The sequence below is a fragment of the Neophocaena asiaeorientalis genome, unplaced genomic scaffold (genome assembly GCF_003031525.2).
Source record: "Neophocaena asiaeorientalis asiaeorientalis breed wild unplaced genomic scaffold, Neophocaena_asiaeorientalis_V1.1 scaffold433, whole genome shotgun sequence".
Classification (NCBI taxonomy): Eukaryota; Metazoa; Chordata; class Mammalia; order Artiodactyla; family Phocoenidae; genus Neophocaena; species Neophocaena asiaeorientalis.
Genome location: NW_020175040.1, coordinates 1613952 through 1633582, shown reverse-complemented (window position 1 = coordinate 1633582; position 19631 = coordinate 1613952). Strand labels below are relative to the sequence as shown.

The following is a 19631-nucleotide window of genomic DNA, read 5'->3' as shown; positions in this document are numbered from 1 at the left end:
GAGTGCGGAGTCTTAGCCACTGGACCACCAGGGAAATCCCCCTCCTTGTAATTTTGATTTGCATTTCTCTAATAATTACCGATGTTGAGCCTCTTCTTATGTGCCCGTTGGCCGCCTGTATTTCTTGGGGGGAATGTCTGTTTAGGTCTTTTGCATATTTTTTGATTGGGTTGTTTTTTTGTTATCGAGTAGTGTGAGCTGTTTGTATATTTTGGCAATTAAACCTTTGTCAGTTGCATTGTTTGCAAATATTTTCTCCCAGTCCATAGGTTGTCTTTTCGTTTTGTTTATGGTTTCCTTTGCTGTACAAAAGCTTGTAAGTTTGATTAGGTCGCATCTGTTTATTTTTGATTTTATTTCTGTTGCTTTGGGAGACTGACCTAAGAAAACATTGGTATGATTTACATCATAGAATGTTTTGCCTGTGTTCTCTTTTAGGAGTTTTATGGTGTCACATCTTGTATTTAAATCTCAAAGACCTAAATCTAAAGAGTTAAAACTTTGAGGGACTTCTGTGGTGGTCCAGTGGTGTTAAGACTCCGTACTTCCACTGCATGGGGCGTGGGTTTGATCCCTGGTTGGGGAACTAAGATCCCACATGCCACGTGGTGTGGCCAAAAAAAAAAAAAAAAAAAAAGTTGAAATCGGGGATATTTCAAGAGATGGATTCAGCAGTGATTTTGTGGATATGATACCAAAGGCACAGGCAACAATAGAAAAAAAAGGTAAATTAGACTTTATCACAATTAAAGACTTTTGTGTTTCCAAGGACAGCATTAGGAGAGTAAAAAGTCAGCTTACAGAATGGGAGAAGATGTTTATAAATCATACACCTGATAAGGCTTAATATTCAGAATACATATTTAAAGCTCCTGCAAGTCAACAACAAACAAGCAGTTTGATTAAAAGTGGGTTCAGGACCCAAATAGACATTTCTCCAAAGAAGATACAGAAATGGCTGATCCGCACACACAAAATACACAGCATCACTAGTCGATAGGAGATTCAAAACAGTAAAATACTACTTCACACGGATTATGATGGCTCTTGTTTTTAAAAATGCAAAAAATTTGTGTTGGTGAGGATGTAGAGAAATTGGGACCCTCGTGTATTGCTGGTAGGAATGTAATATGGTGCTGGAGTTGTGGAAAGCAGTGTGGTGGTTCCTTAGGAGATTAAACAAAAGTACTGTATGTCCTGGCACTTAGGTGTATATACCCACAAGATTTGAAATCAGGATCTCAAACAGATACTCGTACACTATTGTTCACGGCAGAATTATTCACAACAGTCAACAGGTAGAGAGTACCTGTGTGCTCATCAAGTGGTAAATGGGTAAGTCAAATATGGTATCTAGATACAGCGGTGTATTATTCACCATATAAAGGAATGAAGTTCTGGTGTGGGCTGCAATGTGGACGAATCTTGAATTGAAAGCATGCCAAGTGAGATAAGCCATACAGGAAAGGAGAAATATTGTATGACCCCGCGTACAAAAGCTATTTCGATAAGGCCAATTCAGAGACAGAAGGTTGAATAGAGATTACCTCTCCCTGCGGTGGGGGGGGGGGGCAGGAAATGGGGTTATTGCTTAATCTGCGTAGAGTTTCTGTTTGTCCTGATGAAAAAGTTCTGGAAATAGGTAGTTGTGATGGTTGCACCACAGGGTGATGTTCTTAACACAGGCAGAAATTAAGATCAGTATCTTCTCTTCAAACAAGTTCTTTCTCCCAAATAAAAGCCAGACAGCATCTTAACTGACAGATCTCTGACCTTGAAATGTGATTTTGTAGTTACATCAAGGTTGGTAAACAGCAGTAGGGAAGCTGAGAACCTCTATTCTAAAGCTGCTGTCCTAAGTCGACCACGCGTCACCACCTTGTAGTGTGCTCAGCAGCGCTGCGTGGACCTGTGCAAAAGCACGCAAACCTGACCTAGTTATGGACTGTTCGGCCCTTTGCCTTTGCAGCGTGGTACTGGTGTGTTTCCACCTTGAGTTAGTGTTTGGCAGTGATATTCCTAAATGTTATCTGAGGCAAGCTGTGCATCGGTGATCTTCTGAGGCCTGTGGATCTTTATTGTGCCAGAATCTTGCCAGCACAGTTTGAGTCCCTTTAAACCTATACTTCAGTAATAACCTGTGGATAGTAACCTTTGAAATGGAAGCAGAGTGTTCGGAAACTTCTGACATCCTGTTCTTCAGCACTTCCTCCTCAGCCTAAGGAGCTGGACTTTGGCCTGAGCCCTGCAGTCTGCTGGGTTTTCACATCTGCCTGGTGTGATGGTTAATTTTGTGTGTCAACCTGACCGGGCAAGGGATGCCCAGGTATTTGCCTAAAGCATCATTCTGGGGGTGTCTTTGCCGTGTTTCTGGATGAGATTCACAGTTGAATGTGTGGACTGAGCAAAGCAGACTGCCCTCATCCAATCCTGGGAGGCCCAACTAGAAAGAAAGGCTGAGGAAGAGAATTCACTTTGTCTGCAGGTTTTCTCCTGTCTTCCGTCTCAGACTGGATCTGACACCACCAGCTCGCCTGGTTCTCAGGCCTTCACACTGCAGATCGTGGGACATCTCGGCCTCCGTAATCACGTGAGAACTTCCTTACTAAATCTAAGTACTAAATCTCATGTATGTATTATATAATCTCATACAGTGTTACATAAACATAAATCTCATATATATGAAGTTTATTTTATTTTTTTTACAAACAAAAAAATTTTATTGTAGTTGAATTTTGTGTAAATTTCTGCTGTACAGCAAAGTGACAGTGATACATTTATGTATACATTCTTTTTTTTTTAACATCTCTTTTGGAGTATAATTGCTTTACAGTGTTGTGTTAGTTGTTGCTGTATAACAAAGTGAATCAGCTATACGTATACATATATCCCCATATCCCCTCCCTCTTCCATCTCCCTCCTACCCTCCCTATCCCACCCCTCTAGGTGGTCACAAAGCACCGAGCTGATCTCCCTGTGCTATGCAGCTGCTTCCCACTAGCTACCTATTTTACATTTGGTAGTATATATATGTCAGTGCCACTCTCTCACTTCACCCCAGCTTACCCTTCCCCCTCCCGTGTCCTCAAGTCCATTCTCTATGTCTGTGTCTTTATTCCTGTCCTGCCCTACGTTCTTCAGAACCTTTTTTTTTTTTTAAGTTTCCACATATATGTGTTAGCATACGGTATTTATCTTTTTCTGACTTAATGAAGTTTATTTTTAACGACAGATTTTAAATATCACTTAAACGTAACTGGTAAAACGTGGGCTTATATGGTGTCAACCAAACCATTAGGCTCTGTTCCTTCACCCTCATGGTTCTGTTTCTCTGGAGAACCCTGACTAGCACATCTGGCGTTAACAGAGTTACTCTTCCTAGAGACAGGCCCCAGAGCATCCTTATGCTGATCTTTACCGTACCTCTGCTTCACAAGTACTTCTTACAGTTCAGGGAGCTAGTCTGATTTGAGAATGGCCAGATGTACTCTGACTGGCAAAAAGGTCATTGCAGTCGCCAAGCCAACAGGCTTTTTTTTTTTTTGCCGTACGCGGGCCAGCCTCTCTGCGGCATGTGGGATCTTCCCGGACCGGGGCTCGAACACGTGTCCCCTGCATTGGCAGGTGGATTCTTAACCACTGTGCCACCAGGGAAGCCCCAAAATGATTTTTTAAAACTCTATTTCAGTCATTCCTTCTGTATTCCTTCTACTCTCTTTTTAAAATTAGTTGATTTACAATGTTGTATTCGTTTCATGTGTACAGCAAAATGATACAGATATATATCTATTCTATTTCAGAGTCTTTTCCATTATAGGTTATTACAAGATACTGAATATAGTTCCCTGTACTATACAGTAGGTCCTTATTTTTTTATCATGTATTCCTTCTACTGGCATTCATGTGTTAAAAATTTTTTCCCACTTGTCAACTGGCAAATTTTTCTCCACTTGTACAATTCCTTTTTTTCCCCCCATAAATTTATTTTATTTATTTATTTTTGTCTGCGTTGGGTCTTCGTTGCCGTGCGCGGGCTGTCTCTAGTTGGTGGCGAGCGGGGGCTGCTCTTCATTGTGGTGCACAGGCTTCTCGTTGCGGTGGCTTCTCGTTGTGGAGCACGGGCTCTAGGTGCGTGAGCTCAGCATTTGTGGCTGTCAGGCGCTAGAGTGCAGGCTCAGTAGTTGTGACGCACGGGCTTAGTTGCTCCACAGCATGTGGGATCTTCCCGGACCAGGGCCCAAACCCGTGTCCCCTGCATTGGCAGGCGGATTCTTAACCACTATGCCACCAGGGAAGTCCTACAATTCCTATTGAAAAGGCAGGATACACTAATTGTTTTTCTCTCATCATGGGCTTTCAGAGTGAGGAATTATTATGTGAAATAATCTTCATCAGAATTTATACTTTGTAACATTTTTGGTAGCTGATTATAAAGTCATGACTGCAGAAAGGAATCATATGGTACATTTAGTTCAATCTTACACTTGCTTTCCTGATGAGTGTCCTGTCTTCTGCTTACCATGACAGTGTTTTCCCGGTGCTTCTTGATATATCCTACTTTATTCAGCAACTGGTGGTTATTCCGTTTCCTTGATTCAAAACTCATTTGTTAAACCACTGGTCCGGATCCTGTCCTCTGGACTAATGCAGTTGGGCACACGTCTATTGTGTATTGAGGCTGCCAGTGTTTGAGTGCCTTTTTTCAGTGGAGCACATCAGAGTTCACGTGATGTTTTCGCGTTTGTGTCTGTATAGGTAGAGGGGCCAGCTGAGAACCTAGAGATTTCTTCACGTTAGAAGGTGTTCCGGTGTTATTTGGGTTGGGTTAGGCAGGATAGGTGAATAGGTGTGAGAAGCAGTGACGGTGAGGAGGGACAGGAAGGTCATTCCAGTTAAAAACATGTCACGGCAGAGTCCGAAGTAGATGAGTTGAGGGCGCTGGAAAGGGACTGGATCTGGAGAAGTGGGAAGCTGTGGGCAGGAGCCTGGTGTGCAGTCAGGGCCATCACTGCACTGCTCCTGGTTGCCGTGGACTGGGTGGAGGGTTCCTGGCAGCCTCCCAGGAGAACCTGGGAATCCATGTCCCGCCCAGCGTGGTGACGGTGAGACATCTCGTGTTTTCACCTCTCTTCTCCGTTTTTGACTTTTTAGTCCTGGGGGCCGGGATTATTTTGCTTACGTGTAGTCTGTTCTGTGTTCATTGGTTGATGCCCGTTGGGATGTGTGTTCTGGAGTTGTACTTCAGCACAGGTGGACTGGCTGGGGCTTACTGGTGTCCCTGAGGGCTGTGTGTGTTTGTAGCAGATGCTTCGTTCTTGATTAGGCTCTTGCTGCTGTTCCTTGTATCTTTAAATGTTAAGAAAGAATGTATCTTAATTTTAAGTTTTGTATTTGGTGGAAGATTCCCTCAGTCATGGGGTTCATCTCAGGAAGAAGGGTGGAGACTAAAATAGGTTCTGTAATTGAGCTGTCACAGGACAAGGAACCCCACAGCGCACTGAGTTGGAGAACGTTGTACTGGATTAATGTCACCAGGACCCAGTTGTAGCTCCAGGAATTTGAGAAGTAGAGACACGTTGGTCTCTGGCTCCTCTGCCTCTTCATTCTCATATCTTCTCAGGAACACACCCAACTTTTACAGAGTTAGGAATTCAGTGTAAGGCCCAAGGAGAGCGAATTACTTACCTCAACTTGCACAGCTTGTAAGTTTCAGAGCCCAGATTTGAACCAGAGCCTTCAGGTCCCAAGCCCTTGGTTGGTCTCTCATCCCCCAAGTTCCTCTTGCATGTGAGTGAGGAGCAGATCTGAGCCCCTCCGGGGGAAAGGAATTGGGAATGCCCCTGGAGCCATAGCCTGCTGACCCAGCCTTGTGTGACCAGCTGTAGACCAGTAGGAATCTTGTCGCTCTTCATGTTCTCTTCAGAGTATTGCGTTTTTGCCTCTGAAGATGAACCAAAATGCTTAAAACTTTTTTGGAAATGTTGGCTGTTTAAGTCTAGCTGTTGGGTTTTTTGTTGTTTTTGGTTTATGGGGGGCTGGGGGGGCGAGCGGAATGCAGGATATTAGTTTCCCAACCAGGGATCAAACCTGCGCCCGCTGCAGTGCAAGCACGGAGTCTTAACCACTGGACCGCCAGGGAAGCCCCTAGGTGATGGGTACTGTTAAAAGATAATTTTCAAGAAAATGTAAGATCATGACTGTCATTTAAATATGAAATGAACAAAGAACAGACATACATGGAAGTTGGTAATGTTGCAGGGAACCTGCAGTTGGACACAAAACTGTCTTTTCCATGGTGGAAGTTTGTCCAGATAGAATTCATTTGTGTAGACAAGAGCCATTTGTTCTACCATCGTTACTACAACCTACAGTTGGTCAAGGGCAGTGAGACCCCAGAGTCTTAAGTAGTGCATCATTTCCCATTGGAGGCATCCCATACTTTTTTTGTTTTTGGCTGTGCTGGGTCTTAGTTGCAGCACGCAGGATCTTTAGTTGCGGCATGCGGGATCTAGTTCCCTGACCAGGGATTGAACCTGGGCCCCCTGCATTGGGAGCGCAGAGTCTTAACCACTGGACCACCAGGGAAGTCCCCCATACTCTTTTTAATTGCAAGTTCCCTTACAGCATATGAGTTGATAATGCTACTCTCTCTACTTCTTTCCTTTCATATTAAAATTTTTAAACACTTGTTTTAAAAATGTTTTTGTTGGGAAGGCTTTGTGAATTGAAGCCCCAGCGGTTACATATTAGGTTTAATGTACTTTGATGACATGATATGAAATATGGTCTTTATTTTAAAGCTGATGTATTTGGGAACATTTTCTTCTTCAAGTATCTGTTCTGAGAATGATGACCCTTGTGACAAGGTATGGGACTCCTGGTACTCCTATATTCCTAGTATCTGACTTGGAAGCAATAGTCAAGGTTTCGAGCCTGTAGACCCTTAAACTTTGGACAAGAGTTTGCTGCTGTAACTAGCATTTCCCCTGGGGGTAACTCCACCTGTGGGCTTCAGTGTCGGAGAGGTAAATGCTGTGTAGCCACAGTTTTGTATTCCTTTGATCTTACTCTTTGGAGAGGTGGAGGGGTTTAGGTGGTGTGACAGTGCAGAAGTTGAAATTGAAGTTCACTGTTTGGAAGAAGCAAACCAGTGTTTGGAACTAAAGGGCTCTTGCATACCCGGACAGCCAGCGGCCATCGAGAGTCCTTATGTCTTCAGTTAAACGTGAGGAGGGGTGGGCTGCCCTGCAGGGAGAGTCCTCTTTGGGGGGTCTGTTGACTGGAGAATAGCAGGAGCGCGGGGGAGGAGAGGCAGCACTAATGCATCCTTCACATTTGTAGCCTGGCCTTTGGCCACAGCTTGTGTTGACTTGAGGAGGAAGGCTGCTGGCTTAATGATGCTCTCCACCTCGCCCTCCTGGGGACTCTCGTTGAATCTGTCTTCCATTGGTTTCCACCTTTCCTCTCTTAGGAGGGTAAAGGACACATTTGCTTCTCATCTGATAGAGCTCAGCCTGCCTCTCTGACTTCTTTCCCTCTGTCTTGGTGGCATGTTGTATCACGTGACCTGGGCTTCCCTGCCTGAGATTCTAGAACATGGACCCGTGAGCGGTGGCGTTAACTTGTTGGCGCCTAACCTGACCAGGCGTATTACATTCTGCAACGTCTGCTGTACTTGTTTCGGAGCTTTAAAAACTGCCCAGTGTGGAGACAGGTTATCACTTACCTGACTGGATTTTTGTCTTTTATTTTGGCTTCTTGATTAGGAAGTGGCCAGGAAGAAATTGTTTTGAAATGTAAGTCTAGCTGTGTGAGACACCTTAGTCACCATGGTTCTTCCAAGGGTTCTTGAGAACAAAATACGTGTGACCACCTTCCGCAATCGCATCCAGCTCCTAAGAGGATCTAATGAAACTCTCTGCACTGTCAGGAGAAGACTTTCACACCTAATCAAAGGAGGATTTCAAGATTTGGTTGACGTTTTCATACTTTTACCTTACGCAGGCAGATTGGTCAGTGTGACCTGTGTCTGGTCCTTGATGCTCCTTGTGTAGTTCACAGTACGGTTTGCTTTCAAACAGTTAACTGGACCTCAGTCTCAGTGGGTTACAAAGGACCTAGGGTAGTGTTTGGACACGCCTAGGCTGCTAGGGCCAGTGGCTCCAAATATTCTGAAGTGGTTATGATGCAGCCAATATCTTGCTGTAATATTCTCACGAAAAGTTCGCATGTTAGCTAATACTTTCTAAAGTTTGCTCTTAAGGACCTGGTGTCTTTACTGTGTTTTCAAGAGTGAAAGAAGATGGGCTAGATAATCAGTAATTAATGGCCATAAATCGAGATATGAGATGTTTGAGGACTATCTACTAATGCTAGTAAAATCCTCCAGGGTTGTTTAGACCAGCACCATACCATAAAACTTCCGGTGATGATGGAAATGTTCTCTGTGCTGGCCAGTGCGGTAGGTGCTAGCTGTGTGGCTTGTGAGCACTTAGTGTGGCTTGTGTGGCTGAGGAGCTGTATTTGATTTCATTTAAATGGCTAGTGACTGCTGTGTAGGACAGCACAGGCCTAGACCAGCCTTTCTCAACCCTTTTTTTTTTTTTTTTGCGGTATGCGGGCCTCTCACCGTTGTGGCCTCCTCCGTTGCAGAGCACAGGCTCGGGACGCGCAGGCCCAGCGGCCATGGCCCACGGGCACAGCTGCTCCGCGGCATGTGGGACCCTCCCAGACCGGGGCATGATCCCGCGTCCCCTGCATCGGCAGACGGACCCTCAACCACTGCGCCACCAGGGAAGCCCTCTCAACCACTTTTGATTATTGCACCTCCCTTCTGCTCCGCAGGGCTTTTTAGATTTTTTCCCCCTAATTGTCTCCCCTACCCCAGTAAAGTTTTAATACCATGTATGTACTGTGTCTATCTGTTTTTATATTGCGGCTTCTAGAGGGCCACAAACCATTGTTAATAACACCCCCGCTGGGAATGCGTGGCCTGGACTAAGCAAGGGTTGGCATTGTCGAGAAGCTTAGCCCCACGGCAGTACGCGTTCCTGAACAATTAGAATGACTGCTAAGGCTGGTGGTACCTGTGAGTGCAACTAAGAACGTCCAAGCTGAGTGAGTTTTTAGAGGTTTGTAACGTTCTCCACATCCTTATGGCATCACCATGTGTCAGTAATGGGCGGTACTTTTACAAAGAGGCAGGCATTTTAAGAAGTACAGTGAATCTGATCTAGTCAGAGGTAAGCGACCAGGAAGTTGAGTGATCTGGAAGCCACGTTGCGTGGACAGGAGTTGAGAAAAGATGTTGGCACTGGTGATGGAGTGTCTGAGTGTCTCTACATCCCTCTGCAGCCTTTGACAGTGGGACACTGCACAGGAGGTACTTCATGGTCGCTGTGAGTGTGCAGGCAGGAACGGGGCGAGGTGTCGGTGCCACGGAAGAAGTGTCTCTGCTAACAAAAGCTCAGGATAAAATGACTTCTGAGGACCCATTATGGCTGAGTTTAAGGTGATTTGGCTTTGTTCTACCCTTGGCCTCACTGGTTTTTTTAACCTATCTATTTATTTATTTACGGCTGCGTTGGGTCTTCGTTGCTGCGTGCGGGCTTTCTCTAGTTGTGGCGAGCGGGGGCTCCTCTTCACTGCAGTGCACGGGCTTCTCATTGCAGTGGCTTCTCTCGTTGTGGCGCACGGGCTCTGCGGCATGTGGGATCTTTCCGGACCAGGGCTCGAACCCGTGTCTCATGCATTGGCAGGTGGATTCTTAACCACTGCGCCACCAGGGAAGCCCCCTCACTGTTTTTAGAATCGCACAGAACCCCTTGTGCAGCAAGGAGTTGTGAAATAGCCAGCTGAATGTGGCCACTGAAGTTTCCAGTTTAACACTTGAGAGCTACAAAACAGCATGCTCTGTTCAGCTTACAGAGAATTATGATGGCTTCCTTTTGAAATAAGAAGTGTTTGTAGTTTTCTGTAGGTAAACCCCAGCCTCCAACCCAGTAACTGACACCTACTGGACCCTCAGCAGGTGTTTGAACTGAACTAGGTGTTCTTACCCCTAGGTCATGGTTAGTGACCACTGTTACTGAAAAAAATGGGGATACGTGATTGGACATGTTTAAGTCTGAAGCATGGAGGACGGATTGCAGGACATGGGATGTTTTAGTCTGAGATCGTCTGATCGACGTGGGTCAGGATCTTGGGAGCCACCCTCCTAGGGCGCACATGCCTGTACAGTGAATGCCCAACAGTAGAAGCAGAGGCAGGAATTCAAATTGTAAGTCGCTTAGTGACCCAGTGCCCATTTCTCAGTTCTGCTTTTTCTTCCATGGCATTGGCCATCGATCTTCCTCCAGTGACAGGTCTCGTGCCAGATATGACTCCACTGCAGTGTTTGCTGATGTACGGCACAGGGCCTCAGTGCTGGTGTACAGTGTGGTTTTAGGAAGCACGTCAGTGAAGGTGCGATTTGTCTTAGATGAGTAACTAGGACCTCAGACACATTTATGTGGGTTAACGTGCGAATATAGCAAAAGTCAAACAGGTAGTATGAGAGGCTGTAGTGATGAGAGTTGGAAAGTGAAGTAGTACTAGTTGACCAGGTACGCGTTTTTATTCACTGTTAGAAAAGCCCTCATGTCATAATAGCCACTTATTGAGTAGATTTAATGAGCCAGATAGAGCTTTCTCTGCATTATCTCACTTGTAGGGGATGCTCATTTTTCACATGAAAGCACATTTAAGTTCTCACAGCTGGATGTGCGAGATGGGATTTCATCCCATGGTTGTGACCCAAAGCCCAGAGTCTTTGCATGGCCATTGCACCTCCCCTGTGGAGGGGTGGCCTTTAAATTGCCTTGCTTGGTCAGTTTCTAGCCGTCCTTCTCTCCCTGGTGTTCAGTACAACCATTTATCTGCCTCCCTGAGAGTTTGGGAGCGCCCGCTTCTGACTGTCATTCAGTGGGGTTGTGAGCGCAGGTTCCTTAAGCAAACTGGAATGGGACGGTCAGAGCAGAACTATAAAATAGAACCTGGCCTGGTGCCTGGCACTTAGATACCCCGTGAAAATTTCAGTGTTGGAGAAGCCAGTGATTCTTGTTGGAAGAACTCTGGAGCCGGACTGCCTCATTTCAAATCCTGGCTCCAGGGACTTTCCCTAGTGGTCCAGTGGTTAAGAATCCGCCTTCCAACGCAGGGGACATGGGTTTGATCCCTGGTCGGGGAACTGAGATCCCGCATGACGCGGAGCAACTAAGCCCATGTACCACAACTGCTGAGCTCTTGCGCTCTAGAGCCTGTGAGCCACAACGAAAGATCCCTCCTGCTGCAACGAAGATCCTGCGTGCCACAACGAAGATCCCGTGTGCCACAACTATGTTATTTAACATAGGTAAATAAATATAAAAAAAAATCCTGGCTCCAAGATGACTAGCTGATGGCCTTGGACAAGTTACCTTACTTTCTGTGTGTGTACGTTTTGAGTGCTAGGGAGAGGCTGCCATTTGAGCCCGAGCTGAATGGAAAAACATTGCAAATGCCAGGACAGTTCTCCCTGTGGCAGAGGCTGGTGCCCAAGGGGTGGGGACGCTTGCTGTGTGCCTCCTCCTTTCACCTGCCTGATGATTGGACATAATCTACCTGGGCTGGAGCTGAGGAGCAGCACCGAGGGCTGCGGAGGCCTCTAGCGGAGCAGCGCTGTGCGCGAGCGGCCGAGTCCCCTCTTGGCCCAGGCAGACCTTAGTGAGAGGCGGGGCTAGCCGCGAAAATGATCCAGGCCTGGGACTTGCCTGCTGGTCCAGGAGGTAAGACTCAGCGTTCCCAGTGCAGGGGGCCCAGGTTCGATCCCTGGTCGTGGAGGTAGATCCCGTGTGCCGCAGCTAAGAAGCCCGCATGCTGCAACTAAAAAAAAAAAAAAAAAAGATCTGGCATGCCACAGCGAAGATTGAGCATTCTGCAGCTAAGAGCTGGTGTAGCCGTAAGTAAATATTTTGTTTAAAAAAATGATCCAGGCCTGGGGAGGAAACGGAGCTGCCAAGGCAATTCTTTATGTCTTGTGTAATCCGTCTAGATTTTTGCCTACTCCCTTAAACCTTTACTGCTGAAGGATCACAGATCACTGCACACAAGAAAGTAATGTCTCCACCTTTTAAGCGAGAGCACAGACGACAGTTAATACTGTGGCGGATCCAGAGAATGTGCCCTGGTGAGAATGGTCAACCAGGCTTTTCCTGCTGAGTGATGGGCAGGAGGCTTAAAGTCTTCATGTGAATAAGCGCGAGCCTTGTGCTTGGAAGCTTGGCATCATCCGTGCGGGCCGACCCTAGCGGAAGGCGCTCGCGGGGGCAGCCCCTGGACCCGTGTCTCCACCAGGGAAGGCTGTGCTCTCCAGGCCCGTGCGGGGCCCCGTGGGAGTTGTCCCCAAGCCCTCACGTGCGGGGCCCCGTGGGGAGCGGCAGGTGCACCTGAGACGGAGCATTTGCGGGGAGATGAGGCCTGGTGGGAGCAGTGTTGCCAGATGAGGCGAGGCGGCTCCCTCGGAAGGTTGCCTGGAGCAGCGAGGTGGCTGTCTTGGGCTTTGTGTGCAGCTCAGGCCTCCCACCTTGGTGACGTTGTACTCCCGTGTCCCGCCTGTCTTGGCCCCAGGCCTGACGCTCCACCGTCCTGCTTTCTCATCTCAGTCCCCTAGCACTTTCCCCTGGGCTTCCTGGGACTGCTGGGACTGTCTGTGAAGCTTACGAGGAGTTGGAAACACTGAAGCGTCCTGACGTTTGGACACGCTGATGCTCCTTCTGAGGCATCGCGTGTGCAGCTGTTTAGCCTTGCTTTGGAAAATGTTCGGTGTTCCTGCCGGTTGGGTTCTCTCTTCTACACCACTCTTGTCTAGAAGTCCATATTTGTCCTGCCCTGCGTATTGTTTGTCTTCTTGCCACCAGGCAGCAGCCTCTAGGAGGCAAGGCCCACCAGCATCGTCCTTCGCACTCTCGTCCAGGGAGTGTTGCTGTTCCCGTGTTCGCACAGCGGTGCAGACTGAAGTCATAAATCCAGCACAGTTAACACTGAAACTTAAGATGTAACTAAGTACAACCATGTCTTTTAAAAATAGATTTGATTGCAAGATTACCCCAGGCCCTCTAGTATTGGAGGAGAGGGGAATATGATAAAATTCAACTGAGTTCATGTTTTTCATAGTCTTGGAAATCTCTGTAAACTATAACATGGAAGTAGGCGAATGTGAATCTCAGAATACTTGCTCCTTACCAGATCCTTGAGTCAGTTAAAGCAGTGGCTCTTGAACTTTGCAGAGTACAAACATTCAGCAAGGCAGGAAATACCACACGTCCTGCGCACTGCCCCCAGCCATTTACGACCCTCGTGTGGGCACCCTCTTCGGGCAGATTCCATTCTGGGTTGGTGGGAGATACTGGCAGTATCTCTGCTTTTAGTGGGGTTTTCCTACAGTGAAAGGTAACTATTACTCAGATTCTTTATCACATCTGTATTTTGATCCATGTCTGTCCTCCACTCAGTTAATATATTTGCCACTTAAAGACATTTTGAGCATTAACCAAGCAAACCATATGCTTAATTGAGTAAAGACCTTCTCTTCTTTATGTCGGGGTCACTTCAAACTTAGCATGTCTAAATCAAACATAATTCCCTTCCAGAAAACACCTGGCTCTTTTTCAGGGTTCCCTGTCCGAGGATGCTTTTGGTTGCATTGCGTATGAACCTGGGTGCTCCGTGGCACGCCCCTCGTGTCCTGCCTCTTCTGAGTCCAGTTCATCGCTTGGTGCTGCCCCGCTTTTCTTGGCCCTGGGAGCACCTCCGTTCCCCTCAGTCTCACCATGGCTCTGGTGCAGTCCCCTCGCCTGGAGGTTACAGCAGCCTCTTCACGTCCACTGTAGGCTCTCCTGCTGCTGAACACTTCCCCCTCCCCCCGCGGCGGGCAGGTTGATGGCTTCACAGTATGGACACTGCTGTGTAAGAAGCGCAAAGGGTGGGCTTCTCAGTGCTCTGGTTTCAGCGCCCCGCCGTGGCCTGCTAGGTCCCCTGTGGTCTGGCCATCAACCCCCAGGTGTTCGTTTCTCCCTGCAACAAGGCGTTTGCATGCTGCATGCGCTGGTTTTCCTGCCAGGGAAGTTTTGGCGTGCTTCTCCACCTTCAGATCCAGATTCAGTCAGATCTTCCTGGAGGAATCCTTCCCTGACTCTCCCAGCTAAGGTAATTACCCTTAAAGTTAATTTAATATGTCTCGATCACGGTAGTCTTTTAAAGGAGTTGGGCACCTCCTTAATGTGCTATGTAATGAAAGAGTGTCTATCCCTACCCCTTGGGCCCTCAGAGTGTCCTTTTGAAGGCTTCTAGTAACATCTTCCTGCTGAGTTCCCACGTGGAGGTGGTGGTTCTAGATGGAACATCAGACCAGCAGCCTGTCTGCTAGTATCATTACAGTAGTAAGTCTCACTTGAGCACACAGGTTATGCGTTATCTGCAGACCACGTATTTCAAGCTGTACAACCCCAGTGTCTCACAACAGACGGCACCTCTGCATGGATGGCAGCGGCGCTCCGTTAGAGGACCGCAGTCCAGGGCGGAGAGCCTTTCGAGGACGGCGGCAGAGGTGAAGGCGGTCTTGCAGGTGACTGTCGTCGTGTCCTGCACTGCCCGCAGGCTTCCACGTGGTCAGAGAGCCATGCCCTGACGGTTGACCTCTTCCACCCAGAGGGCCCTGTAGAGCCCCGTCCTCCCCTGGCAGTGCGGGAGAGTGTAGCGGACACAGTGGAGGAAGGCGTGAGTCTGTCCTGGGCTCTGGGGAGGTCACAGGGAGCTTCTCAGTGAAGGTGGCATTTGACCTTAAGGGAGTGAGGAACAGCTCACCACAGACAAAACCTGGTGCCCTCGGAGTTTATAAGCAAGATTTAAGGGTTTAAGGTTATTCTGAAACAGTTGTGTTGAATGAAGGGAAATTGGGAACTGGACAGTGGAAGGGCACAGGAGGTGTGCTAGGCCAGGCTGATGACTTAGGGGAGAGGAGAATGTGCAAACAAGGCAAAGGCCGGTCACAAGCCAAAAAGAGGCCTAACTGCCTAGATGCCTGTTGTACATTCAGAGGTAGTGATTGTCGTGCCCAGTTGCTGAGTTCTGTGTTCCAGTCTAATCCAGTCTCCATTCCTAGAACACCAGCACTGTCCTGAGCGCCCTGGAAATGACTGGATGATTCCACAGAAATGGCTTTTGGCCTCCTACATTTTTCTCTCCTTCACTTCCTTGTACCTGCTTTTGGTCCCTGTACCACCTGATCGTGGAGTTTCAAAACATCTCCAGTTTCCTTCTTTCTTTATTGGTGGGACATTTTTGCTACTGTTTGAAGTTATGACTTCAGTTTTAGTTCTGTAGCCTTTAAAACGTTATTCAGTGATGCTTTCTTTTGCCTCTCCCCTGGGCTTAGAACTTGGAAGCCATTTTCATTTTTAACCCAAGCCAGTCTGTCACACCCCGTCCTTTTTCCTCTTTCTTGTAGTAGAATATTTCCTAGATTTGCTAATAACCCTTGGGTCGTTAAAGTGGCCACGCTTCAACTCCCATCCCCAAGGACACGCTGGCCACCCTTAACAACACGAAGTTGTCTCAACCTTCCTGCTTCCCCAGGTGAGATGAGCGGTTAAAATGCTTATTAGCCTGGAGACAGTCAGTAGTGAGCTTGCAAGGGAAGCAGTTGGTGATGAGAGCTTACTACATGCATCAGAATGGTCTGTTTGAGCTCAGGCCTCTGGGTAACTAGTCCTCCTTCACGCATTTGTGACCTGTGTTCCCCAGGCCCGTCAGGCAGACCTCCCTTCTGCACCCAGCATGACTTCCTTCCTTCCTTCCACCTCCTGGCTGGGAGGTGCTGTTGAGAGACGTTTTTTGTTTGTTTGTTTATTTATTTACTTTAACATCTTTATTGGGGTATAATTGCTTTACAATGGTGTGTTAGTTTCTGCTTTATAACAAAGTGAATCAGTTATACATATACATATGTTCCCATATCTCTTCCCTCTTGCGTGTCCCTCCCTCCCACCCCTCTCGGTGGTCACAAAGCACCGAGCTGATCTCCCTGTGCTGTGCGGCTGCTTCCCACTAGCTATCTACCTTACGTTTGGTAGTGTACATATGTCCATGCCTCTCTCTCGCTTTGTCACAGCTCACCCTTCCCCCTCCCCATATCCTCAAGTCCGTTCTCCAGTAGGTCTGTGTCTTTATTCCTGTCTTACCCCTAGGTTCTTCATGAGAGACGTTTTCTATTCACCTTACAAACATTTTATGGCTGTTTCCTGATACTTCAGAACCCTTGCACAGTGCCTTTTAGCCACTGGAATGGAAGTTGTCTTGGTGGTATTATTGGCTGAAAATTCGGATCTCATTCTGACTTTTCTCTTTCCTTCTTAAGCTCCTCTGGGATCGGAATCCAAATTCATATTTGTGTCACCTTTTTCTCTCTCAAACTGATATTAAAAGAAGTTACCTGTGGGACTTCCCTGGTGGCCCAGTGGTAAAGAATCCGCCTTACAATGCAGGGGACGCAGATTTGATCCCTGGTCAGGGAAATAAGATCCCACATGCCCTGGGGCAGCTAAGCCTGCGCACCACAACTGCTGAGCTCCTGGCCTCACTAGAGCCCGCGTGCTGCAACTACAGAGCCCACGCGCTCTGGAGCCCGCGCGCCACAAGAGAAGAGAAAACCCGCATGACACAGCTAGAGAGAAGTCCGCACACCGCAACGAAGAGCCCGTGTGCCACAGCAAATATCCTGTGTGCCACCACTAAGACCCAATGCAGCCAAAAATGAATAAAATAAATAAATCTTAAAAAAAAAGTTACCTGTTCTAATCAAAACCCTAACATTTTTTGCTAGACATTTCTAACCTCAGACGTCTGCAGTGGCAAAAGTAACACTCCTGCTTGCCCCGCAGCCAGAGGCTGATTATCACAGATGGCCAGAGATGATTACCAAGCCTTAATCTGGGATACATCTGCCAGAAAAGTTTGTCAGATGTTTTTGTTAATGAAAACAAATGTATAAAGTCTTGATATCTCTTCCAGATATTCCCTGTGTATTAAAAGTGTGAATTGCATTTACAGTTTTTACTACAGGAAATCTCAGGTGTTATGAACCTCCCTGCCTCCCACCAGTGACTCAGCCTCAGTTATCATCTCACCCCGTCTTTGGCTGTGCACGTGGTCTCACCCTGTAGGTTATTTGAAGCATGAAATGCCGTTACAATCTTGGTGATCAACCCAGTGTAGTGGCTGAGATGAAGGCCTTTGTAATCAGTCCTGGGCTCCACTCTTATGTCTGAATATTTTTAGAAATGCAGTGATCACTTATGAGCTTCTGTGTCCTCATCTGTTAACTGGGAATTCAACCCTATGGGCTTGTCCTGAGGATTAAGTAGACGACCTCACGGAGGCCTGGGGTGCAGTTCACTAGCTGGAATTTGCTTCTTGCTGTTTCATGAGCTGTGCCCTTCCACTCTTTAGGTCCTAGTCTGCTTCCTCAGTTTGGAAAGTTAAAAAAGAGTCTGCCTACAACAGACGCTACTATTCAGCTTGACGACCAACACGGTAATATTACGTGAGTTCAGATGCCTTCCCCGTCTCTCCACGTAACCTTCTTCAAAACTTTATCAGCAGACATCGCTTGCCTCCCTCTCTCGAGCCTTGAAGTCCATCAGTTTGGAGAGCGAGAAGACGGCTGGGTTTCTCTAATGGTCAGGAACAGAGCCCAGACTCTCGGAAGGCAGTGGGATGCTGGGTAAAGTTTAGAATGGTACTTCTTTTCTGCTCAGAAGCTTACAACTTGGCGCAGTCTGTGTCCCAGTGTTGCTTCCTTCGCGATGTTATATTTAGACCGTGTGTGCAGTAAATCACATTCTAGTAGGTAAAATAGGCAGAGACTATCAGACAACTGAGAAATACATGGTGGAAATGTTTGACTCTCCTAATGTAAGGAGTACAAATAGAACCCGCTGACCCTCATTTGTAGCTGTCTATCTGATTAACAGTGATTTGTGCCAATGATAGCTGGGGGTGGTGAAATTGAAATACTAGTTCATTGCTGGCACGGGTGGAAATAAAGTTATTCTGGAAACTAATTGGTCAGCGTATTTAAAGGGCCTTTCAAATACTTACATGATTTAGCTGAGTAATAACTCATTTGTGAGTCTGATCAGATTGTATACATGGGTTCATCTCATTATAACTAAAAGCAACCACTTAATAACAAAGGAGTGGGATTGTCCATATCCTGAAGTATTACCAGCCTTAATAGCGTGGGGAGATAGTTAATGTAGAACAAAATGGGATGCAGAGTTACGAACAGTATGATCTCAGCTGTTCGAAGGAAAACTGGAAAGACTTATACCCTGATGCTAATAGTGATTGCTTCTAAGAGCTGGAACTGTGTTTGGCCTTTGTCTTTGCTTCATTCTTTGGTACTTTTCTGAATGTTGTACAGTTCAGTACTTTAATGGGGGCAGAAAAGTCAACTGTCTGGTTAGGCGGTAGCTGTTAAAGGTAGGCAGCTTGGAAACACAGACCAAGTAAAAACGTTAATGGACTATAGAAAATCAATTGGTTTAACTGTCCCAGCTTTGTTGAACCTTTAGCTCTTGTTCAGATATTTCGTGCCATCGTTAGTTTTGTATCAGACACACATGCAAACCAGAACAGCAGTTTTTGACCTCACGTCACTGATTTTCCAAACCTTGTGTGTGCACCTCAGTCCCCAGAGGGAGCTTTTTTAAATGCCTGGTTCCTGGAGAACCAGGGGAAAGCTGGTATTGTATTGATGAGTGGCAGGGCAGTCAGGTGTTGGGTCTGGGCTTACCCACCTGTTAACTCCAGCTCTACCACTTGATTGCTGTGTGACCTTGGACGTGATGACACCTCGTTCAGCTTCATCCCCTGCGTTTTACACTGTTGTCTTGCCGGCTTTGCAGACACTTTGCTCTCACCTCCTTGGCCCTGCATCTCCCTACAGGGCCTCACCTCCACTCGAGCATAGTCAGCGTGTTTCTGGTCACCAGGCCAAGTCGTTCTACCTCCACGAACTCAGACTTGGCGGTGGCCTGCTGACCCCCAGCTTCCTCTCTTCCCCTCTCCAGCCCTTTATCCTCGTTGCCCTCCGCTGACCCCCCTCCGTCAGTCCCTTTCTGTCCTCACTGACCCTGCCTAGCCCAGAGCTGGGGACGGTATTTTCCTGATGTTTTTACCTGCTTGGGGCTTCCTTGTTTTGTCTGCCTTTATGGCCAGCTGGCTGCTGTGCTTCAGCAATGAGGAAGGCGGCAGCTCCAGCTGATGGGGGGAAGTTCTGGTTTTTGATTCATTACATGGGAAACACTGTACGTGAGGGAAAGAATCGATTCAGCGTATGGAATAGTTAGTGTTCTAAAAAAATGCTTCTTCTTCCAAGGAAGAACGCACCCCAGAGCACACTGATCAAGTTTGGTTTGATAGCAGAAGGAAGGAAGTGTGTTCGAATATATCTTATTCTAGAAAGGCTTTTAGAGAGCTTCCTGGATTAATGGATGCTATCTAAAATGTTCATGTCCAGGCAACAGGGGTTAGGGACCTCATATAGCTCCTTC

General features: G+C 47.1%; 1 protein-coding gene and 1 non-coding gene across 4 annotated transcripts in view; one reads left to right on the top strand and one right to left on the bottom strand.

Annotated features, from left to right (window-relative positions):
- RAB7A (RAB7A, member RAS oncogene family) overlaps positions 1–19631 on the top strand; it is a 105387-nt gene that overhangs the window by 65903 nt on the left and 19853 nt on the right. Inside the window, exon 2 of one of the 3 annotated variants that reach the window (XM_024763391.1) lies at positions 2486–2590. The exons of the other annotated variants lie outside the window; for them this stretch is intronic. The gene's annotated coding sequence lies outside the window, so the exon portion shown is untranslated. The remainder of the gene's footprint in view (positions 1–2485; positions 2591–19631) is intronic. 3 annotated transcript variants of the gene reach the window in all.
- Positions 6513–6585, bottom strand: TRNAG-CCC (transfer RNA glycine (anticodon CCC)). Its single transcript has one exon. It is a non-coding gene; the product is annotated as a tRNA-Gly (tRNA).